This window comes from Triticum dicoccoides, chromosome 4B (genome assembly GCF_002162155.2).
Source record: "Triticum dicoccoides isolate Atlit2015 ecotype Zavitan chromosome 4B, WEW_v2.0, whole genome shotgun sequence".
NCBI lineage: Eukaryota > Viridiplantae > Streptophyta > Magnoliopsida > Poales > Poaceae > Triticum > Triticum dicoccoides.
In genome coordinates, this window is record NC_041387.1 from 627,971,698 (window position 1) to 627,996,909 (window position 25,212).

At 41.0% G+C, this 25,212-nt stretch overlaps 1 pseudogene; it reads right to left on the bottom strand.

Moving 5' to 3' along the window:
• Positions 1-965: 965 nt before the first annotated feature.
• On the bottom strand, positions 966-5,139 carry LOC119292917 (annotated as a pseudogene).
• Between the last annotated feature and the right edge of the window lie 20,073 nt (positions 5,140-25,212).

Genomic DNA, 25,212 nt, shown 5'->3' on the forward strand with positions numbered 1-25,212 from the left:
GTGATGCAGATTTATATTCCTCTTAATAAGGGAAATGCCCACTGGGTTTCGGTTGTCATGCATCGCCCGAAGGAAGAGTTCCAGGTTCTTGATTCTTTGATGGGACCCAAACTTGACAGTGAAATTACAGAAAAAGTTGAGGAGCTGGTACGGCATAAATTTACATGAGCATATTGAAACTATCATTTAGTAATTGAACGGTGTTAAATTATTTTCGTGCTATCATCTATATGAATAGAGAAAACAACTTGGATATGACATACGTGATACGAATGCGAGCGGTGCTGTGAATTATCCGGATGTGTCTACCTGGCCTATCAAAACGTATAAGATGCCACAACAAGAAGACGGGTGAGTAAATACTTTCATATTGTTTTAATATCTTACCTGAAATGCGAACTTATGAACTATTGTTTTTACGGACCAGCAATTCATGTGGAATATTTGTTCTTCGATGCTTTCAATATTGGAACGGTGAAAAATGGACAAGCCATTTTTCTCAGGCATGGTTTTATTTCGAATGCTTATATTCAATTAAATCCATTATGTGATACTATTTGAATTGTACTAATATGAAGTTCTAACAGGGGTCAATTGATAAATCGAGGGACTTAATGATTGCGCAGATTATTTTTTCGGAGAGAAATACGCTCAACGATGTGAAGGACAAAGTTACCCGGCTTGCAAAGAAGAAATAAATGTGGCAAAAAATTTGTACTAGAAAATTTTGTAGGCTCAAATAGTGTTTACATTTATTTCAACTTTGATATCTTGTGACGAAGAAGGCACTACTATTTTGAATATTTAAGTCGAGAATGACATTTGGATTATTATGTTGTCTTCATGCCGTTGTCTTTAAATTTGAAATCCTCATATTCATAGTTCTGTCGTCGTCAAATTGTTTGGATATAACAGTCCATGTTTTTCTGTACTGCTGAATGTTAATAAAAATGCACATGTATTTATTATGCACTATAGTGCCTGTCGCCGTCGCCTGTAACACCGACGTTCTTATGTTTTATTTTTAAAGCACTGCCGCCGTCGCTTATAACACCGACGTTCTTAGTTTTCCTTTGTAAAAAAAAGGCCCGACAAGTGCGCCGGCCAGTCTGACGTCAGACAGGACCGATGGCACTGTCCAATAGGGCAGCGTCCGACGACGGGTAGCATAGCGGTTTAATCGAAGACGTTCGACTGCAAGTGCGCCGCCGGGTATATAAGCCGGTCGTCGCGCGCTCCGTCAGGTGAGGTGGGACTAAAACTTTTCTATCGCAGCCGTCGTGCCTGCAGGGACGCGCGTGACCGCGTGGGCCGGCCCAATAACACTGTTTACGCCCGCGGCACGAAGATGACCCAAGTAGCAGGCGGCGCGACGGCGGCCCAAGTAGCAGGTGGCGCGACGACGGCCCAAGTTCCACGCGGGGCGACGGGAATTGTTTAGTCTCACCTCGCCCGACGGAGGGCGCGACGACCAGCTTATATACCCGGCGGCACATGAGCCATCGAACTACTCTGATTACCTCGTACTGCTGCCAGCCGTCCGACGCTGCCCTATGGGACAGTGCCGCCGGCGCACTTGTCGGGCTTTTTTTTAAAAAATAAATTAAAACGACGGGGTTCTAAGAGACGGCGACCGTACAGTGCTGAAAAATAACAGTAAACAGCGACGACACTGGTTTGGAAAAATGAGCACTATCAAAATAAACGACAATTAAACAGCGACGGCACTACTGTACAAAATGAGCACATCAAAATAAACAAAGTAAAAACTCCTTCTTGCATTACATAGTCTGTCATCAAAACAACTACTTATGTCAGTATCGTAGCAAATAGTCTGACATCAACAAAGTAAAATAAGTTCATATAACATATTTTAAAAATTATTAAAGATCACATATATAGAACATTAAAAACTGTCTCCAATGAAAGGGTGAAGCAATCTTCCATAGCAATTCATAATAAAATTGTCTTCAATCAAAGGGTGAAGCAATCTTCCATACTCCACAATTCAAACAAAGTTCCTACATAACAGTAAAATATGTGTTAATTCACAATAAACAAATAAATTTGGTTTGAACAATAAGATTTACAATAACATAAGAAAATCATACTTAGGATTTTGAGGGCACGTGGACTTATAATCACCCGTAAGACCGCACTGTCCACATTGACGTTTGCTTTTCTCATCAAAAGCTTTAGGTCGCCCATTTTTAGTGACATCAGGACCATCCTTACCGCGGCCTTTAACATTCTGTTTTGGTGCGCCTTTGGTGTTAACTTTTGCGGGATCACGAACAAGACCATGATCTTGATTAGGCTCAAATGCATCGTCGTTCACAAATTGTACCTCCGCACCAGGCTCATCCTCCTCAGTGTAATCATTATCTATTATGTCCCTCAGAGCCGCCTTCAACTTGTCGAATAAAAAAGGTTTATGGCATGCTTTATGAGTTGCTTCAGCAGATAAGATAGTCAACTCACTGTACCTACATCTGTCACCTGCACCTGCCCATCCCCACGCAACGCTAGTGTGCTTCACGGGAAGTCCACCCCTTGCAACTTGGCTCAACCTCCGCAGCACTAAACACTTAGGTATCTCACGTAAGCGTAGCTGAATCAGAACATGAAGAATATGTTTGCAAGGAAGTCCTTTGCGATACATGCTTCTGCAACTGCACTTCACAGTTTCTTCGGAGTTACCTGGGGTGTACTCCACAGTGAATCTGATATCCCTATTTTCCTTCCATATCAGTATGAATCTGTGAGTGTCTGCTCCTCTCAGTCTCTCAAGGACCTCAAGCTCCCGTGCTTTATTCATATCTTCCTGCGGGATATAAAAGTTTGCCGCAGTGAACTCACGGGCAGCTGATTTCTCAATATCTTTACACTCGTCCAATACTGGTACTGGAATTGTCTGTGAGTTTGTGTAATCGTCATGCGCCTCGTTCTCACAAAGACGAACTATGCAGTTCTCATAGTGCACAATCATATCAACAATAGTCATACCGGAGTCTAGATGCAAGTGAAGGCATGAATTCAGACTCTCACTTCGCTGGTTACTTCGCATACCTAAGAAAAACCCACCTGACAGATATGATGCAGCCCAAAGCCTTTTCTTCTTGTACATCCTACATAACCATGTCTTTGTTTTCGCCGACTGCCATTTGGCGGTAAACGCTGCCCATCTCTCCTCAAATACCTTCTTTGAAGTGGCATAATAAAGTAGAGACCTGAAATCCTTTAGAGACTTATGATGAAGGTGTTTCTGCATGTTCTTCTCAATATGCCACGAGCAAAGACGATGCCACACCTCCGAAAGTACCTTTCTTATGGCCTTAATCATAGCTGCATCTCCATCGGTAATTACTGGCCTGGGCCTCTTCTGACAGTGAGCCCTCAAAAACGTCTGAAGCAGCCAGACATATGTATCTTCCGTCTCGTCAAACACAAGAGCACAACCGAATACCGTGGTGCAACGGTGGTTGTTCAGACCGACAAAAGGTATAAATGGCATGCCATACCTATTCATCCTGTATGTGCTGTTGAAGACTGTCACATCACCATAGTCAACATAGTCTCGACGTGATTGAGAATCACACCAGAATATGTTTTCAGCCTTCCTTCATCATCGATGGTGTGTTCAAAGAAGAAATCTGGATCTCTCTCTTTTCTGGTCATCATGATCCCAATGGCAGTGTCTGCATCACCTTGTGCAAGCAACTTCATTTTTCTCTATAACGCATGTTATAAAGCTTCTTCCTCCCAAAACCAGCCTTTGCATATGACCCGTACCTACTTACGAGATTATCATAAACCATATGTTTCCTGATTCCAGCACCTACCATGGTTAAGATCTCAGCTTTCTGATATTCTTTTATCTGATTATGAGACCGAAGAAACGTGACTTCATCCGGTCTAGCTAGAATGTGACTGTGATCATCACTGAAACTGCTGACATACCAAACGTCACGCGCTTTATCAAGTTTCAAAGTTATATGCGCATCGCAGAAGCAACGAGTCTCCCCTCTCAGCCTACGGGTCCTGCCTTCCATTGTACAAAGTTTTGCCTGTCGTTTCCCAGCTCTCGCACACAGATACTTTCTCAAGCGCTTAGTTCCCTCAGGACCTTTCGAATATTTTAGTGAGTCCTTTCTTACGCTGCCACGCTCGTAAGCATACTGATTATAGAAATTGTAAGCCTCTCCTAGTGACTTTAACGTCTTCCTCATGACCTTCCAATGCATGTCCAATGATTCTTGCTGATATTCATCAAATCCAATGTCAAAATTAAACAGATCATCACCAACATGTTCATCATTCCCGCTTGTACCATCTACATCTCCCTGTAAATTAATGCATTAAACCATTTATGTCAGTCAGTTATTATTTTAATATGTAATGTAGTGATGTAAGTTTCAAAACTTACTTTGCTGGAGCTGTCATCATGAGATGCATCAACGTGCGATTTGTCACTTTCATCGTCCACAATATTCCTCACAAAGTCCCCGTCCTCGTCCATCTGCGCGCATTGCAAAAAAAACATGTAAGCGCTCATATGGTTATTATGTCATTTCTTCTATGATTTTATTAATAACATACCCGGAGTGCACTTTCAACAAATGAATCATCTATATCCATATCATCATCATCATCGCCATGTCGCTGCATGATGCAAAATAATATGAAATTTTCCGTGCGGTCTATCATATTTATTGTTTTTATCAACATTGATCACACTTACGTTGCCACTATAAGATTCATCCAAACTCATGTAGTTCTCCTCAGCGGGTTCATCCATATTCAGTGACGAGGTTTCGTTGTCCTCGCTGTAATCATTGCCATCATAATAGCCCTCCTCCTCTAACCATACATAGTTTAAAAAATTGTACGATCAATCAAACACCGTGTAACATCATCCCTAAAACAATTATTTCATCAAGCACAATGATGTCTCAAACCAACCTCTTGCACGGCGGCGAGGATTTCAGCCGGATCCATTTCCTCCGACAACGAACGTGATGACGGTGTGATGATGCCGGCTGGCGGAGGTAGGTGTCGACGGCGTGAGGACGATGGCTGGTCGTAGCAGACGTAGTGCCCGGAGGGAGGCGGCGACGTAGATCGCGGGTGGGCGGCCATCTGGGCGACGGGAATGGAACACGGCGGCAGCGCCAACAGCGCCTGGGCACGCGCGGCGGCAGCGGTGACGGCGTCGGGGCACGCGCGGCGGCCTGTTTGGGCGGCGACCCGGGCGACGGCGACTTGGCGCAGACGGGGGCCGACGTGGAGACGGCGTGGATGCGTTAGGGTTCAGGGTTTCGACGGCGGGCGTCGGCGGCTATCGTGTCTTTTTTTTCCTCCAACAGCTGTCGATGCCAACGTGGAGACGTGCGGGCGTACGACGGCGACGTACGGCGACGGGTGCGGGTACGCGGGCGGGTGTACGTACAGCAACGGGAGCGGCATACGCGGGCGGACGTATGACGTCGCGCGCGGACATACGGCGTCGGGTGGGTATTCCTATACCTAATGTGAAATTACCATACTATTCACTATATGTTTTAGGGGGTTGCACCGAAGCACTCCCCTTTAGTTTAAGCTAGTTCTACTTACAGTAAGTTGGTAGGAGATCGTGCCCGTGTGACCCACGGGATTGTGTTTGTTATTAGAGCTAAAACAACAACTAGGCTGCAACCTGCAACCCCTTCCTGCAGTTAGCTATCGCGTCGTGCTAGGTCAAAAGCCTACACCTTTCTAGTTGGAGCCCGCCTCGAGCCCCAAAGTCGTTTCATATTTGTAATGGCGTTGGATTTGTGCCGGTCTTGGACATCACATTCCACCATCCATGTCGTCTTAGGCATCAAGCTGTGATGTATAGTAATTAGCACGCACGTGAATGGACCACCATTCGCCGCAATGGTTCGCCTTGATTACCAGCCTAAGTACCTCGTTGAAGACGTTTTTTTTTTGCTAATGTGACGATTTTCACTAGTTGGCCTCGACAAATCGGGATGAACTATTTTGTCCTGCTCGTCTTCGGCCGAACGGATGACGACTACGCTAGGATGTTTATCTATATCTATATCTATATCTATATCTATCTATATATATACCTACCTACTAATAAAACAAGGTGCGTTTCTTTAATTTTGTCATCCGCTCACCTTCAAAAGTATTTTTTCTTTCTATCTGAGGTGGTACTCAACTTTTATGCGTCTACCCGCTAGAAAAGAAAAAAGATTTGTCCAGAATTCCGTAATTGGGCCGCGCACGCTCCGGCCCAATGAAACCAGCGCACTTATTACTGCACATGTAGTTGGGAAGACCTTATTTGTTGTATTGAGCGATAAATAGTTGAAGCTGCCTACAGTACGCCTAAAACTGGGTCGGCCCATTTCCCCTTTTTAGATGTTCTACTTCTTTTTTTTCTGTTCCTTTCTCTTTCTCTTTGATATTTCCTCTTCCTTTTTCCCATCTTTATATCTATTTTTCTGTCAAGTAAAAATTTACAAAAATATTCAGTATTTTAATTTTTGTTCAAATATTGAAACAATGGTCAGAGTTCAAATTTTTTGTTTCAGATTTGAAAAATGTTCGAAACTTTTTAAAAAAATCATGTTTCGAAATTTTCTCATTTTGTGTTTTTCGAATATTCTTAGTTATTTTTAATAACCTACAGTTTATAAAGTGTTCCATATATAAAACTATTCCTGTTTTAGTGACATGTTCACAAATCCAAAATAATATTTTTGCCTAAGAAAATATTTTCTAAAATTGTTTTGAATGTTCCCCTTTTAAAAGGAGTAAAAAATTCAAAAATATTTATGTTTTTTATGAAATTATCATGTTTTCAAAATATTGTTTGTGAATTTCAAAAACTATTAACGTTTCTATTTTTTTGTGTTTTTCCAGAAATATTGGATTTTTCAAAAAATAATTGTTGCATCTTTTGAAAATTGTTTGGGATTTAAAAGATTGTTCACGTTTCCAAGATATTCGCCAATTCATATTTATATTGAATGTTCAAAAAAATAAAAAATATTTCTAATATTACGCTATAGTATTATCTTAAATATTCGCACTGGCCATTGGTTGGCGGTGCATGGTCGTTTTATGCTGGTTGACTATAAATGAAAGAAATTGTGGGCATATGCCAATCAAAGAGAATATGTTGTTTGGCTTTAATTAGAGCAAAATGATGGGCACTTGAGCACTAAAATAATCAAAGAGAATAAACTCTCAAAAAGAAGAGACATTCATGCCTGATCATGCTAATGAAATGGGATTGATGCGTTGCAATTAATTATCCACCTGGTTGTGCCGTCGTAGGATAGAGTGGTCGAAGCAAGCGTGTCCCGAAGGTTGCCGCGCAGCCACCAAATGAGGAGGCAGGCATAACCCAAAGATAGAGGCAGACCCGAAGGAAATATAAGCATGAGTTGGGTGCTCACCACCAATCCAACCAACCCCACCACTATCGAGATTCCCCGTGTCATACTGTAGGATCGAAAGTATGTCTAGAGGGGGGTGATTAGACTACTTGACCAAATAAAAATGTAGCATTGTCCCAATTTTAGTTCTTGGCAGATTTTAGCAACTTAGCACAAGTCAAGCAATCAATCTACACATGCAATTCTAAGAGTATAGCAGCGTAATGTAAACAATTGCATATGAAGGTAAAGGGAGGAGTTTGAGGAAGCAAATGCAATGGTGACACGGGGATTTTTTTTATCCGTGGTTCCGATAGGTGTTGCTATCGTACATCCACGTTGATGGAGACTTCAACCCACGAAGGGTAATGGTTGCGCGAGTCCACGGAGGGCTCCACCCACGAAGGGTCCATGAAGAAGCAACCTTGTCTATCCCATCATGGCCGTCGCTCATGAAGGACTTTCCTCACTCGGGTAGATCTTCACGAAGTAGGCGATCTCTTTGCCCTTACAAACTCCTTGGTTCAACTCCACAATCTTGACGGAGGCTCCCAAGTGACACCTAACCAATCTAGGAGACACCACTCTCCAAAAGATAATAGATGGTGTGTTGATGATGAACTTCTTGCTCTTGTGCTTCAAATGATAGTCTCCCCAACACTCAACTCTCTCTCACAACATTTAGATTTGGTGGAAAGAAGATTTGAGTGGAAAGCAACTTGGGGAAGGCTAGAGATCAAGATTTATGTGGTAGGAATGGGATATCTTGATCTCGACACAAGTGTAGGTGGTTCTCTCTTAGAAAATGGATAGTGGAAGTGTAGGCATGTTCTGATGGCTCTCTCCATGAATGAAGAGTGGGTGGAGGGGTATATATAGCCTCCACACAAAATCTAACCGTTACACACAACTTACCAAACTCGGTGGGACCAAATCATTAAACTCGGCCGGACCGATTTAGTTTATAATGTGATTGTTAGGCATTTTGGTGGGACCGACAGGTCAACTTGGTGGGACCGATATCATTAGGGTTAGGGCCTAACGTAATCTCGGTGAGACTGATTATACAAACTCGGTGAGATTGATTTTGGTAATAAGCTAACTAAAGAGTTGGTCAGGCAAACTCGATGGGACCGATTTGCTTATCTCGGTTGGACCGAAACGTTACAAAAGGGGAACAGAGAGTTTGCATTGCAATCTCGGTGGGACCGATCGCTCATCTCGGTTTGACCAAAACGTTACGAAGGGAAACAGAGAGATTACAATCCCATCTCGGTGAGACCGAGATCCCTATCGGTGAGACCGAAAAGACTAGGGTTTCTGGCAATGGCTATGTCAATTGAACTCGGTGGCGCCGGATAGAAAGATTCGGTAGGGCCGAGTTTGACTTTTGGTTTGGGACATATGTGGATGTGAGAAAGTAGTTGAGGGCTTTGAAGCATATCACTAAGCACTTTGAGCAAGCAACTCATTAAGCAACACCTCACCCCCTCTTAATAGTATTGGCTTTCCTATGGACTCAATGTGATCTTGGATCACTAAAAGTAAAATGTAGAGTCTTGTGTTTTGAGCTTGAGTCAATCCTTTTGTCCTTAGCATTTTGAGGGGTCAACGTTTCTCATCCATGCCATGCCAACCATTGAGGTTTCCTGAAATATTTATCTTAAAATAGCATTAGCTCAATGAGATATATGTTGTTATGAATTATCAAAACCACTCAGGTATAGTTGCACTTTCACATACATGTCTAGCGAGAAGACCATAACTCCTTCTCTATCGCGTACTATTGTGGAGACCCTTTTTTTGAATGACACATCAATTATCTTTCCCATTGCTTGTCACAAAAAAATGTCTCTCTCGTTGCAACGCACGGGCATATGTGCTAGTCCTTTTCAAAGGAGTTGCTGCCGAAGAAGTCGACTTAACCATTGGTGTTAAATTTCATATACTGTAATGGCCCGGCGATAGTTATCTATACCGCGTGCGCTGCTTGTTGATGTCTTTTGCCTTCATCAAGTTCAATAAAGATTGTTGTGTGTATCCTACTGATGCAGACTGTATGAGTCTTAGGGCGTGTTCGGATCTCCTCCCACTCCACGCTTCACCAAATTCTGGAGCGGAGCCGAGCCGAACGAAATATCGCCCAGAATGTAGTGTAAAAATCTGGAGCGAGGAAGACCCAGCTCCACATGAACCAGAATCTGAAGTTCCCTTATATTACAGTTGAAATGCCACCGCCAAAGATAACGGTTCGCTCAGCCACGCAAAAGAAAACGATTCAGCCCTCGATGGCCATGCATCGCTAGGAATATCTCCCCTCTACAAGCGTCTTGGGCTTGTTCCAGCCGGCCCAATATGGTTCTAGACAGCCCAACAACTGCTCCCAGCCCAAAATCACGATGGGAAGCTGATTTTAGTTGCCGAACGGAATGAGTTCGCTACGTGGAGTGAGAAGCAGAGAAGAGAAGCTGGATTTGGGAAGTTTTGTGAAGTTGGAGGAGATCCGAACAGTCCCTTAATCTTCATTCTCGAAGAAAACTTCAAGAAGCTCCGTCTAGGCGCTCTAGGGCCATGTTTCGCCTACTGCCATATTAAAAGATAGCCTCGCCTCAAAGGGTTATCCTTAGTGAGTCGACCCAATCGTACAGTTTTGGAAAGGTTCTAAGGACCGGTAAAAACCAGTTTAGAACCTTCGATGACTTCTTTTTGTATGTTTTCACTATTAGTTTACGCATGTTTTCATTTTGTTTTTCCTTCCGGTTTATAATTACGATTTTCATTGGGATATTTTTCGTTATTCTGTGTTTTCAATTTTTCAAATACATGTCGAATGTTTTCAAAAACCTGTTGAACATTTTATGTATATAGGTTGAATATTGTTCACATACATGTTGACCGATTTTGAATAAACACTGCACATTTGTATAAATACATCTTGAACATTTTTTAAATGCATATTTAACATTTATATATGTATGGTGCACATTTTTTCATTACATGGTGAACATTATGAAAAAAAGTCTGAACATTTGCTTAACATATATTGATTTTTTATAAATACAAGTCTTTTTTCTAATACAAGTCATTGTTTTTTCTAAATACGCGTGCACATTTATTTAACATACATTGAACATTTCTTAATACATGATGAACAATTTTTAATGCAAGACAATCATTTTCTAAATTCACGATGAAACTTTCTTAGTGCAGATGAACGGTATCTAATATGCGATAAAAAACACATTGAGTATTTTTAAATGTAAAAAATAAATTTAAATTGTTTTGAATATATTTATAACATGCGCAAACAAAAACTTTACACTCCATGAACATTTTATAAATGCGTGAACATTTTTCTAATACAAAAATGACCATTTGTTTGAATGTCACAAACGTTTTTTCAAATGGGATAATATTTTCTAAAACGTACATGTATCTTTTTAACACTGCAATATCATTTTTAAATTGTGTGAGCATTTTTTAAAATTAGATGTTTTTTTTAAATTGCATGATCAAAGTTTTACATCACATGAACACACAGGCTGGCGCTTGACGCGAATTGGTGTTTGAACGGTTTTCTTACTTCTTTTTTTTTTGAGAAAGTGAACGGTTTTCTTACTGGGTCGACCCAATCGTACGGTTTTCGAAAGGTTCGAAGGACCGGTAAAATCCAGTTTAGAAACTTCGACGAGTTTCTTTTTTATTTTTATTTTCCATGTGTTTTCCCTATTAATTTTCTTCTGTTTTCGTTTTGTTTTTCTTCCGATTTATATTTACCATTTTCATTGAGATTTATTTTGGTTATTTATTTATTGGTTTTGGTTATTCCGTCTTTTTTTTATTTCAAATACACGTTGACTGTTTTCACAAACCTGTTGAACTTTTCCCGTATACAGGTTGAATACTTCTCACATACATGTTGAACAATTTTTTAATACACATTGCATGTTCGTATGAATACATGTTGAACATGTTTACAATACATGATGTATATTATTATACACTGAGCTTTTTGAAATACACCTAGTTTTTCAGGAACAAGTCACTCTTTTGATAAATACACTTTTCAACATTTTTAAAAATATGTAGAACATTTTTAATACACGATTAACATTTTTCAGCGCGAGATGATCATTTTCTAAATTCACGATGACATTTTCTTATTGTACGATTAACTGTTTTCTAATGCGATAAAAAATTTAAAACATATTGAGTAATTTTTTAAATGTCAAAAAGATTCTTAGAATGGTTTGCATATATGTATAACATGCTCAAAAAAACAATTACAGTACATGGAGAATAATTCAATGCGTGAACATTTTTCTAATACACAAATGAACAATTTTTGAATGTGACAAACGTTTTTTTGAATGGGGTCATTTTTTCTTTAACACTACATGATCATTTTTAGATTGTGCGAGCATTTTTTTTAGATGTGATGGACATTTTTTTACAAATAGCATGAAAAAGGTTTCTCATTACATGAACATTTTTTAAAGCTCAGTGAACTTTTCTTTAAAAAATAAGCAAATTAGTATGCAATATATGTAAGGGTTTTTTCTAAACGGCGCTTTAAGCGCCTGTTAATGGATTATTTCCCAAACATCGCACTAAAATAAATCCTAATTCATGAATATATTTTACAGATTGAACATTTTCTAAAATCCGGAAGCATTTTGGAAAATAAATAATTAAGAATGTTTATTAAAAATAAGTATTGTTAAATTCAGAACATTCTAAAGTTTATGAACATTTTTAAAAGTCTTGAACAACTTTTAATTTGTGAAACTTCTTCAAAAAATAGATTCACAATGATTTTCTTAATTTATGTAGGATAAGGTTTAAAAATGGCACAAAATTGTCGGCCCAACCTCATGTTCCTCTGGCAGTAGCATGCTATACGAGCAAATTGTAGATAAACAATCCTAATCGTGTCGGCCCACTCGCTCCTAACGCATGCATTTACTCACTAGGACGTGGGTTTCAGAGTAAACATGATCATATCCCGGCCCGGGCTTGGCGAAGCCCAAAATGAAAATCCTAAGGTTGCACCAGCCCCTGCCGACACATATGAACAATGTCATTTACTGATTATAATAGTCATTTTTGGGGGTATAATATAATATATTATACCTACTTTTGAGTAAAATGTATACTTTTGATGTTTCCAGGCATTTTCTAGGCTTCAGGCGGTAAAGTCGAGCCCGAGCCTAGGCTTGATGCTGGGCTTTAGGGTCGGACTTGTCGGGTAGGGCTGCCACGATCAGGTCTACTACATAGGACCTCCCATGCAACACCCAATGTTTGGAACATCAACCTCACTCTCAAGTGTGTGCACTACCCCGGGATCTGCACACATGAATGGAATGGGCCTAACCCGTTAATACTTTAAGCTTATATTCTTAGTTTCTTTAACTCTTTTTTTTAACTTTTTTCAAGTTTATTTGTCCTGTTCTATGTTTTTTATTTTAATTTATTTTTATGCCTCATTTTTATTTTCTCTCTCCTTTCTATTTTTCTCGGTTTACTTTTCCTTCTTTTTTCGTTTTGTTAGTATTTTCAATTATTTAGAAAATCATTAACTGGTAGAAGCTCGGTTGGCTGCCAAGTAGAGAATTAATAGGCTAATCTGCAAGTTAATTAGCCATCTAATCAATTAATCGACTAATTTATCAATTTATCGGCTACTCGGTGATCCTCTGTATAGGGATTAATCGGCAAGTTAACTGGTAAATCAAGAAAATGTTTGAGCATGGGTATTTCCTCACTTTGGCACATACATGACCATCTTTTTAAAGTACATAAACATAGATCCAACATGCATAAAAATATTGCTCCCTCCAATCCGTATTAATTTTCACTGGTTTCGTACAAGTTTCGTACTAAAACAGCAGCAATTAATATGGATCAGATGGAGTATGTATTGGTTTAAGGTTTTTCAAATACCTAAACATGTATCTAAGTTGCATAAGTTTTCTATTTATTTTCAAAGCTTTGGGATTTTTCAAAAAGCATAAATATTTTTTTGTTCACATAAATTGTATTTAAATGTAGGAACAATCTATTTCGACCATGAACCTTTATATTCGGATACATGGACATTTTCATCAAACGTTACATCTTTAACTGTAAGAGAAATTAGGATAATATTTTGCAAATTTATTTAATATATACAAATACTAATGTGCTGCATCAGCACTTAGTTTACATAGACATGCACTTTTTTTAGTAGAACCATTTATATGCAAGTGTCTGTCCAAAAAAAAAAATATGCAAGTGGAGGGTCCCCAAGACGAACAAAAACACAATGGGCCTCAGGTTGCGACGTTGCAGAACCTCCAGGCCCATGTTATGTTCCCTTTTTTCCCTCATATATGCTCGTGTTGTCCTTCAATGCGCGCGGACGGCACGCGCCGTAGCAGACCATCGATGAATCCTTGTTGAACGGGCTCCGTTGGAAAAAGTCCAAAATAAACCGTGAACTTCTAGGCAAAAGCTAAATCAAACCCTTAACTCTCAATTCCTGAAATTAGCACATCAAACTCTTTGATCCCGGTCTATTTTAAACCTTGAGAGGATTTAACCGGTATTCACTGAATTGGGCCGGCCATTAACGTAGTTGCTCGCGCTGCTCCGGTTTTTTTTTGTTTTTTCTTCAGTTTTCTTCTGTTTTTGTCTTCATTATACTTTGTTTTTTTCTCTGGTTTTTCTTTCTTTGTTACAATTTTATTTTTATTTTTTGATTTTCTTCATATTGTTTGTTTTTTGCTTTTATTTTGTTTCTTTACCGGTAACTGATTTTCTTTTTTACACAAGTCTAATTATTCTCAGTATCCAATGTGCATTTTTATCGCAGAAATGAAATAATTTTTGATACACTTTCGACATTTTTCAAATATATCAAGTACATGTTTTGAATTACATGTTTTAAATATATTTTTAATACGCAGTAATAATTTTCCAAATATATGTTTTACATTTTCTTAACAACAATAAACATATTTTTTACATTGTATACACTTTTTTAAATGTCACAAGCACATTTTTTTGATTCTTTTGAAACATACATATATATTTTTTACATTGTAAAATTATTTTTGAAATGCCACATACATTTATCCGTGGTATTTTTTAGATGTCACATTGTAAAACAATTTTTGAAATGCCACATACATTTATCCCTGGTATTTTTTAGATGTCACAAAAAATTTCGTTACACATTTGTTCAGGTTTCAAAATGTGTTCGCTTTTTCAAAATTGATGGCTTTTTCAAAATTGTTTATGTTTTGAATATTTGTTTGCCCCTAAAAAATGGTTTCAAAGTCCAACGCTTCAGTGATATCTCCATCGATCAATCTACGACGAATCAACATGCTAAGCCAGACTCAGCATTATCCAGTGGTGAAACTTGACCGTGCAATCTCGGAGAGAACATGATCGCTCCGACGTTGGAGCTTGGGATTTTCACCTGACGTGATAATTCAACGTACGTGCAGATTATTAGCAAGCTGCGTGCTCCCAAAGTTAAAGCTAATTACGACCGCTGGTTAGGCACGTACCTGGGCAGCGTTGGTTCCATGGCCGGCCAAAAGCAGCACCCACGAAACGGCGATGAGAACAAGTAATTTAGCCATTGTCGCCTCGGCTAATTTGCTTTGCGCTCAATAATGTACGTGATGATGAGGAGAACACGCCACACATGCGCTTATATAGAGAGAGAGGCCAGTTTCATCCTGATAAATTTGGAAATGTTGGCTAGTTGTCTGTACTAGTGGCTAGCGGAATGAGCTCAACTTGGCCAGGTTCCGAGTTCGAGTAGTTTTTGTCACATCGCGCTTTAAGGAAGAGAAGATATACTTTTTACGTCACGCATTAACAAAAGAAAAAGAAAAGTCGCCTCATGCCTGATGGGCTGGCTCAATCAAGTCCACAGCCAACAATCCCGGGATTTAACATGCCACATATATGGAAACTCACTTAAGGTTAAAAATAGACCGGAATTAAAGAGTTCGGTATGCTGATTTCCGCGATTTAAAGTTTCTGATTTGATTTAGTTTTGGTCTACAAGTTCAAGATTTATTTTAAACTTTTTCCAGCTCCGTTATGTACAAGTTAATTAATCATCAGACCGTGACTCCGTGAGCATATTTCCCTTCCTGGGCACGTTGCTACGCCGCTAGCTGCACGACATGACATGATCAGCACAGTGCACACACCCAATGGCACCTTTTCTCCCGCTTCGATCTCGACCTCTTGGATGCACGTGCCTGCACTGTGCACTGTTCTCGCGTTGAATAGAACCAGTGCATGCATCGACTGCTCGGGTACAAACATGCATGGAGAAAATTAGACGTTTAGTCCTCTAACTTGTTGGCGCTCTCGCAATTCAGAAACACTACAATATGATATTTAATTATTTATGCATAAAAATATGTTACATTAGCTCTGTTATGGAAACCATCGTTGGATCAGCGATGGATATTTGAATGTGATGACTGTTTTGCGAAAAGCCCCCTTAGTTTATACATATTCAACCTGCTCCCACAGCTTCCGACAGCAGTGTGAACTTTATGATGTGGCCCCTTTCGACAGAGGAAAACCATCGTTTGCTCTTATTGGCCGAAGCGCAAGTGCTCTGATGAGCCACAAGTATAGGGGTCCACAACAATCTTCGAGGTAGTATTGCACCCAAATTTATTGATTCAACACATGGGGAGCCAAAAGATATTTATGAGCTTTAGCAGTTGAGTTGTCAATTCAACCACACCAGAGAAATTAATTCTCCGAAGAAAAATATTTACTAGCACGATAGTGTGATAGTTTTGATTGTAACAGTAGTGATAACAGTAATGGTAGCAGTTTTACAGTAGTTGCAACAGTAGCAACAACTGTAGTAGTAACTTAGCAAAGACAATATGAGCAAAGTGCAAGCATTGGATCAGCGATGGATATTTGAATCGATGACATTCAACATACAACAGTTACAACCTAGAGCTATACACAATAGCTCCAATTCATCAACTCAATGTAGGCATGTATTCCGTATATAGTCATACGGCTTATAATAAGAATTTGAATGACATCTTTTGTCCTACCCTCCCGTAGCAGCGGGATCCATAAGGAAATCTAAGGGGTATTAAGGCCGTCTTTTAATAGAGAATAGGACCACAACATTAACATATGATGACAACATAAACTCCTCGAATTACAATCGGTCCCGGACAGTATCACAATTATTGTCATCATGGGGTCTACGGTTCAGAACAATAACAAGTGTATATAACTAGCAGATAGGATCAAAAAATCAAATATATTCATGAAAACATAAAGGATTCATATCTGAAATCATGGCACCCGGGCCCTCGTAACAAGAATTAAGCATAGCAAAGTCATAGCAAAATGAATCTCAGAATATGGTGGATACTACGGACAAAGCCCTAACAAATTAACTCGATTATATGACAAATCTCAGCCCTCTCTATCATCGTCCAGCAAGCCTGTGAAGGAATTACTCACTCCCAGTGGTGAGCATCATGGAATTGACAATGAAGAAGGGTTGATGATGACGATAGCAACGAAACCTCCTCTCCGTTGCCCCGAACAGACTCCAGATCAGCCTTCGATGAAAGAACATGAGGTGACGACAACTTCGTATCGTAACACGATGAAACTTCTTCTCTTATTTTTTTTCTCTCCACAAAATGGAAGTCATAGGACTGGAGGTAGGGCAAACAGATCCACGTGGGCCCCACAAGGGGGCACGGTGCACCCAAGGGGGTAGGCACACCCCTGCCTTGTGGGCAGCTGGTGGCCCCCCTTTGGCAAATCTTTGCACCAGTATTTTTTATATGTTAAAAAAATCTCTGCAAGTTTTGTCCAATAACGAGAACTTCTCTTTCTGCACAAAAACAATGCTATGGTAGTTATGCTGAAAACAACGTCGGTCCGGGTTAGTTTCATACAAATCATGCAAATTAGAGTCCAAAACAAGAGCGGAAGTATTTGGAAAAGAATGCTCGAGGAAGACCATGTCGCATGACGGTGCGACATGATCGTCATTGTGGCGTCAGCCAGAGAGGCTCTCGCATGGATGATTACTGCGGCTGGCGACGACATTCTCGCCGCCTGGTCTTAGGTCATGCGATGGGCATACGACAGTCGGAAAATGGCCCCCCTCTCATACTACGATAAGCACCATTGCCACTCAAACTCCGTCAATTTGGTACACTTGCAACTTAATTGCGAGCATTTACACTGCTTTAGTACTGATTTTTTTATCATAAATTATGACTGATTTAAGATTGTTCGCCTAGGATTTACTCGCATGTGTAAAAATCATCTATTGAGAGATGGAGTGACTTGGACACCGTAGGGTTACTGTATGGAGGATTTTCCTTTGGTACTAGAGGAAATAGGTCATTGGTGAATGGAAAGAAGGCATTTTATAATTTCTGGGATGCTAGGGAAACTTGCATGCCAATGTTGGATGAGTTGGTAGAGGATCTGGGGTATGCGATGGCAAGAAGAAGAATTACATATTTGTTTCTTGGTATAGGATTTGAGGTATGAGATGGTTGGAAGAAAATACATGCATATTGTTGGTACTTGGTAGGCAAATCAATGAACAAGGGCTTAAGCTTGCTGCAGATAATAATCACACCACCCGCATCAGGGAACTTGCTAGAGAGGGCACATATATCTTATGTTCTTTCTTGATCATGAGAACAATATGTGTGGTGGTGATTGGGAGAGGGATGATGTGGTTTACAATGCAGTTGCAAATCTGCCTCTTGTTTTCGGTCCAATGAGAAGCATAGTAATTTAGAAGAGTGCATGAGTATTGTATGTGTTAATGATAGCACAACCAGTTTGTATGCATGTGCACATACACCAAGCAATAATGTCAGGCCAAGAATAGAGAAAGAAGACATGAAGAAGAGGAAGAAGAACTAACCAATGAGTCTGAGTCGGAGGATTCAAATTATGTTCCAGAAGATTTGGTTTACAGTGAGTATGACCTACAAGATGGAGAATAAAACTTAGTGTAAGAAGATTTGAATGGTCATGAAGAAAGCCAGAGTGGAATGAACAGGAAAAGGGAAGTAGTTGGTAGAAGATCAAAATTTAGATGAAGAATTTTGTGACTTCTTCGATTCAGTAAATGAGGATATGAAGTTCAACTTCCCACATTTCTCTGAATTAGATTTGAGTTCACCCAGTTTTCATGTTGGGTAGCTTTTCTCCTCAGTTGACTTGTTAAAAATGGCTATTAGGATTATAGTTGCAAGGAGAGATTGTGCATTACCTTTTGCAAAAATGACATATCAAGGGTGGTAGCAAACTTTTGTGATGCATGCCCTTGGTATATTTATGCGTCATATGATAACCTGACAGAAGCAATTATAATGAAGACTTTCTAGGATGAGCACACATGTGCCAAGAAGTGGTCAGTGAAAGCATTATGCTACAAATTCATAGTTGAACAATATTTGGAGAAGATAAGAGAAGATGAGAAAATATCACTAAAAAGATAAGAACAGAACAGACAGAGGAGCAAAAGAAGATGGGGGTGAATTTGAAGTTTTCGAATTTGAACACAATGAGCAAGATAGGCACCGAGGATTCAACCAGTGTGTTCAAATGGAGGAGCAAAATAGACAACATGCATGGAAGGAGGACATGCAAGCTGGACAATTGAGTATGCAACAAGCTATGAAAATGTAGAACATAGAAGATGAGGCAGAGCAGAAGAGAGAAACTATGAAAATGAAGAACAAAGCAGAACAAAGAAGATAACATAGGGCAGAATAGAGAAGCTGGATAAGGAAGAAAAGAGAAGCTGAGGCAGAGAAATTCTATAGAATCACTCTGATACCCTCATGCATGCAACATGACGAGCAACCAAGGAGATATTTTAGTGATCACCAGAGGGTTCTAAAAACCCAGAAACTCAATCATGTTAGATATTGTTCAGATACTTGATCCAGGAAGCAACATGGTCAAGCATGCTGGTCATTTAGACAGTGATGTAATTTGTGAATAATTGATCTCTTGTATGGTCATGACAATATAGTGATCATAGCAAGTGCATGATCAATTTATGTTGATGATCATGTTGTACAACTTTGTTGTTGTTGATGTATGTAAAAAAACTTGACACCTCTCATGGTTGTTGTATGATAGATGCAGTAGGGTATTTAGAGATTCTAATATTGTTAGGTCATCTTACATTTATCTTGATAGAATTGCATCTTACTAACCATTTCTTCAGTTAACTTCATACACTTCTTTAGTTAACATTTGAAAGCACACACTACTTCTTACTGACCATTTCTTCAGCTAACACTTGAAAGCGGACACTCAAGTTGCACAAACTCAAATCAGTTATCCCAATCAGAGCACACACTTAAATCAGTTCTCCAAACTACAATCTGTGAACACTTAAGTTCAAACTGCAAAACATACACTGACATAACAATTCACTACAAAGACCATTTAGAAGGACCATATCCTAGTTCTCAAAACATTACATCAGACTAAAACTGAATTTAAAATAGTTCAGAACTCGCCTTTTAATTGAACTTAAACTACACATAAATAACATAGCACAAAAAACACTTCTTCACTACCTAGAGCTACGACATCTCCAGGTCCGTGCCGTCAACCCTCCCACGCCAACACACGAACTCGTGCTCACGAACGAGGCATTTACCTTCAGTAGGGAGGTATGCATCCGACAAATCTTTGGTCATCAGCTCACCATGGTCAACCAAAGTTGTTAGATTGATGATGATAGTGTGCTTCAGGGTATGCCTAGACATCAGTGTTGTTGGAGGGGGTGGTGACTCGCATTTGTCATCGTTGCAAGATGGTTTGCTCCACGTCTACATCTTGGGCTTGGTGGCATCCAGCTCCAGAACCTTGGGAACCTTACACGGATTGTGGAACAACATGTCAATGACCAGATCGTGCTTTTTTCCTCGCAACACAATCTCGATGAGCTCACTGCCTAGTTTGGTTAGGACACCGTTGACGCCTTCGGCTCTCGCGCCTCGTCGGTCAGCCCTTTGAAGCTAACCATGGTCTTGTATTCTGGCGAGCCGGGCGTTGCACGCACTCGCATTGGTGACTCTGGGACACGTGTGCAAGTCGTGCCATCAATGAAGGTGAGCCATTGATCGTGAGGAGGGGTGGCTAACTTAATGCTCACCTGCGATAGTGTGACACATGTGTTCTTCTCCAGGATGTCTAGCAGGGCAGCGGGCGTTGTCAGAGTGTGTACTCAGGACACCAAGGTTCAAGGATACCCCGTATTTGTGAGTTCGGCCATGGGCTAAAACACTTTGTCAAATCACAACCCAAAGATCATGCACGGGCAAAGGGATTTTTATGTAGGTTTAGGCCATCATATGAGCCTAAATCCCTACTTCTATAGGTATTGATATGAATTGGAGGAGTCGAAGTGCTTTTGTGTTATAATGAAGGTGGTTGGGGTGCGAGCAGTGGTGGTCGGGGTCTAGGTAAAGTGCTCGAACACTTCACATGGCCTCACAACGCTTTTCTTTTCACCGGTATTCTCCGTACGCCCCTCGCCCTTCTTCCTCCGTTCATTAATCTCCACTACCACCCAGAGTAATGTCGACATACCTTCCTCCTTCCATGATGATGCCTGGTCCTTCTCTTCTCCTGCCTCCCCAGCCTATGATTTGTTCTGCCTCGCCGATGATAGCTGGCCGCCCTATGACCCAGGCTTATCTCCTTCGGCGTTGGCACCTCTGACAGAGTTGCGACCTTATCTAGAGAAGAAGGAATAGAGGAAAGAGAGGAAGTGCCAAGAGAAGGAGGAGGCAATGACCTTCTTTCACATACAAAAAAAAGAAGCTCTAGATCGATGAGACCAATGCTCGGACAAGAACAACGAGATGAAGCTCGCGCTAATCTTGAAGGAAGTGGAGATCATGACGGTGAACTTGAACAAGAGTCTTAAAGAAAGAGCTTGGTTCGAGAGAAAGCAAAAGGAGATGCTCGGGCTAGCGTGATCATCTTATGTTTGTCCAATGCATGAACTATGGACGAGACACAATTCTTTTGTGTGCCGGCATGAATTCTAAACCATGGCCGGTGTTGCAGATTATTTGTATGCAGGCCGACATGAATCTTAGCTTTATTTGTCCAATCTAAATAGCTATGTATGGTGATGCAAAATATATTTGTTGGAAAAACTCTGGCTACATGGAGCAAATAGGTCAGCCTGTTAGGCGCACTGGCGAGATTTGCGCAAACAAGGGCGGATGCCACGCCTACAACCGATCCAGACGGACAGAAAACGGACCAAATTCGCGTCCGTTTGGGTCGGCCGTTGGAGATGCTCTAAGACGAAAGAGTATGATGGCCACCATTGGAAAACCGCGACCGTACAAACCTGGCCTCGTGCAAGTTTCTGAAAATAGAAACCTTGATAAATCATTGGAGGTCCATCGATCTAACTAAAATCACATCAAAATGTGTAGCTAGCTAGATACTCCTATAAGTAACCACCAACGTCAACAAATGTACGGCAATCAACTCTTGGGGTCCACCTCTCTCCGTCCAGCCAGGTGTCACAGTCACACTCCTCCGGTCCTCCCCCCACGTGGCCACGGACAAACCCATCTGCCTCCACTTGCCCATCTTGCGTGCGCAATAATCAGGTCCACAGGGGCACAGTACCTCGCGTGTGCCGACATCCATGGGACACATACAACAGTCGGTATCGGTAGATCATTTTGACAATATGTGCAACAGTCGGTATAAAGGGACACATACAACAGTAGACATGATCATTTTGACCACCGGAACACCAGTACGAGGCTAGCACGTTTTAGTCATTACGGAGTATATAATTTTCTATGCATTGCAACGAGATTTAATATTCTAGTACATTAACCCGTGATTTACTTGTTCATATTAGTGTGATTGTGCATTTATCACAACATGGCGGTGATTTACATATCTAAATGAATTTGAGGATCTTAACATAATTGCCTATGAAATAAAATAAAATTTTATTTGGCAAGTCAATAAGAGACGAGACAGTTAAAGCAGTTTTCAAGCAAAATGGTGAAAACACAAGAGGTGGGAGAGAAAAATCAAAACGAAGAGAATGAAGGGGAGGGGGCTTACTTTAAGTCGGAGGAAGGACACGGTGAAGGGGAGGGGGCTTATTTAAGCCTTACATTTCATTTTAGGTAGGCGAGATTTGCAACTAGTCCACCCCTCGTATATGGCTAGCTACCAGTAAAAATATCAACTCGAGCGCAGTTGCAGCTCAACTATTGAATGTGATAATAAGATGACATAGGTGAACATAATATCCTTAGCATTGTTATGACAAATATTCATGCCAAAAGCATAGCTACATGTGTTGCCATATTCTTGTTCATTTCTGTGTATTTGCGAAGAAAGGGATCATTTTTTTTCCCATGATGTTAGAGCGTCTACAGTCGGACTTGCCAAATCTGCCCCCACCCCCTATACGCCCGCGGGCGCGTCCAGGCGCATCCGTGGACAGCGCTGGGCGACACCTCATATGTTGCCGCACATCCACACACACCCTATTCGGAACATCAAATCCATGAAATTCATGCACATCGATCATACAATACAAATTATCCCAATTCAACAGTTCGAGACAAAGAAAAACAAAGCATAGTTCAACAAAGCAAAGCATGTCGGACATGCCAAAATGAAATCAATGTGCAAGCGTGATGGATCAGTCCCTGGCTGGCCGGATCAGTGGCCGGACGCCATCCATGCCGCCTGCTCCGAGCCCATCCTTGCGTCCTAATACAGGTGTGGCGCGGGAGCGCGGGGGTGGGGGGGCACTGCTAGGGAAAAACTTATACACAACATCTTAGCAGTAGCGCTGTATAAAATCATGCGCTACTTCTACTTAGTAGTAGCGCGTGTAAATAAACTGCGCTACTGCTATAATTTTAGCATTAGCGCGTACTAGCAAAAAGGGCTACTGCTATGTTTGAACTAGGTGCACATGGTTAGCCCCAATTAGCAGTAGCGCGTATCCTCACCCGGTGCTAATGCTATGCTCCTTAGCTGTAGCGCTTTTCTCAAACCTGCGCTACTACTAACCCAACCTTATCCTCCCCACGCGGACGACCCTCTCGTTCACTCTTGCTCCACTGATAGAAAAAGAGGCTTCCGTCCAGCCCCATTAGTCGCGAAACTGTAGGAACCGCGACTAATGAAGTCTTTAGTCGCGGTTCGGCAGATGAACCGCGACCAAATGCCTGGGCCCAGGGCGCTCGCGGGCTTTAGTCGCGGTTGGCCAGGCCAACCGGGACTAAAGGTGCCCAAAGGCCTTTAGTCGCGGTTGGCCAGGCCAACCGCGACTAAAGCTCCTCCCTTTTAGTCCCGGTTTGTGGCACGAACCGGAACTAATGGGGTTGAGACCTTTAGTCCCGGTTCGTGCCACGAACCGGTACTAAAGGTCCCATTTTCAAACTCTAACCCCCCCCCGGGATCGCCTTTTCAGTTTTAAAAAAAATAAAAGAAAATAATGGAAATGTCAAAAAAATAAAAGAAAATAAGTTTCTCATGTGATATGTGGTCTAGTTGTTGGGAAAATTTGCAAATGTGAATTTTGACTTTATTTGCAAAATCTCTCTGAAATTTGTAAAAATGGGCATAACTTTTGCATACTAACTCGGATGAAAAAGTTTTTTATATGAAAAATCATCTACTCGAAAAGTTACATCCAAATTTAACTGGGGAACCCCGTTAAACATTTTCAAAATCCTCAAAAACCTAATAGAAAAAAAGTTACGGGGCTTGTAAGATCTAGAGTGGAAAAAATTGAAAAATATTCAAACAGTGGTCAAACAATGGTCAAACTAATTATTCTAGAATATTAGTGTTACTAAATAATTATTTTAATTATTTCAATTTTGGTCAAATCTGGTCAAACTGTGGTCAACTGTGGTCAAACTGTGGTCAAACAATGGTCAAACTAATTATTCAAGAAATATTAGTGTTACTAAATAATTATTGTTTTTTAAAACAATAGTTTCAAACTCAAACAGTGAAATGTGTCACTTCATGCTCAAGCAAAATTCCTGAAGGTTAATAGGATTGACATCTTATTATTGTCAGGAAAACAACAAGTGCAGACTTGGAGCGTGGGAGAATAGAATCCGGAAGTTAAGCGTGCTTGGGCTGGAGTAGTGAGAGGGATGGGTGACCGGTTGGGAAGTTAGATGATTTGGAATGATGAGGGGTGATAAAAGAATAAATTGAGAAGTGATGAGGGGTGGTGATTAGAGACTAGAGGTTAAAATAATTCAGAAATTTGAAAAAAAAAATTTCAATTTTTTTTTTCAAAAACCTGTGGCGGCCTTTAGTCGCGGTTAGCCACAAGAACCGCGACTAAAGGTCGTCCGCCCCGACGGCCACCTGGCGCCCACGTGGACGGGCCTTTAGTCGTGGTTCTTAAGCAACCGCGACTAAAGGGGGGGGGCCTTTAGTCGCGCCCGTTCGGTCGCGGTTGCGCAACCGCGACTAATGGCAGTTGCGAACCGCGACCAAAGGCCCTTTTTCCACCAGTGCTCTCAGTCACTCTCGCCCGCGCCGATACCCGTCGTCCGCCGCCGCCGCGCTCCTCCTCCACCGAGGTACTCTCTCCATCCCTCCTTCCCTCCCTCCTCCCTACTCCTCCCACCGCACCCTCCTCCCTCCTCCTCCGGCCGCCCCTCCTCCCTCCTCCTCCGGCCTCCCCCTCGTCCCTCCT